Source organism: Coregonus clupeaformis, unplaced genomic scaffold (genome assembly GCF_020615455.1).
Source record: "Coregonus clupeaformis isolate EN_2021a unplaced genomic scaffold, ASM2061545v1 scaf3556, whole genome shotgun sequence".
In the NCBI taxonomy this organism is placed as follows: domain Eukaryota; kingdom Metazoa; phylum Chordata; class Actinopteri; order Salmoniformes; family Salmonidae; genus Coregonus; species Coregonus clupeaformis.
Window position 1 is genome coordinate 39,984 of NW_025537010.1, and position 667 is coordinate 40,650.

At 37.5% G+C, this 667-nt stretch overlaps 1 pseudogene; it reads left to right on the forward strand.

Annotated features, from left to right (window-relative positions):
- The first annotated feature begins 327 nt into the window (after window positions 1-327).
- Window positions 328-446, forward strand: LOC121562406 (annotated as a pseudogene).
- Window positions 447-667: the final 221 nt, after the last annotated feature.

Genomic DNA, 667 nt, shown 5'->3' on the forward strand with positions numbered 1-667 from the left:
AAATGAATGCGTTTTCTAACAAGTTGAATAGATTTAGTTGATTTCTTACTAAGTTCAATAAATGTTTGAATATTGTTGAATTTCGGTTTAATGTCTGGATTCCGTGATTCGGTCCGCAACGCCTATTTTATAGGGCCCTAGTCAATGAACTTGTCATAAATCAACATAGGATATGCCCTCTTCCCCAACAAGACTCAAAATATATATATTGGAAATGTAAGCAGGGTTGAGCTTCTTCAGTTTGTGTCACAAAGTGGATACGTTTCTGTGTCCCTTTCAGAGTGAGTGAACATTGACTTTATATAGTGTACCAAGAGTTGTTCCCTGGCTTATGGCCATACCAGCTGAATACGCCCGATCTCGTCCGATCTTGGAAGCTAAGCAGGGTAGGGCCTGGTTAGTACTTGGATGGGGAGACTACCTGGGAATACCAGGTGCTGTAAAAGCAGTATGAGTGGATGATAATCGTTATAGGCTGAGAGTGAAGAGGTGAAATATAAGCTATGATATGGAAAAAAAATAACCGTGAAGCTATGAGATGTGAAGATGTGAGTGAAATATGAAGTATGATGATGTAAAAAAAATTAATGGTGGGAAGTATGAAGAGGAATATGAAGGTGATATGTAAAAGGGAGGAAATATGATGATATGTAAAAAAAAAAAAAAA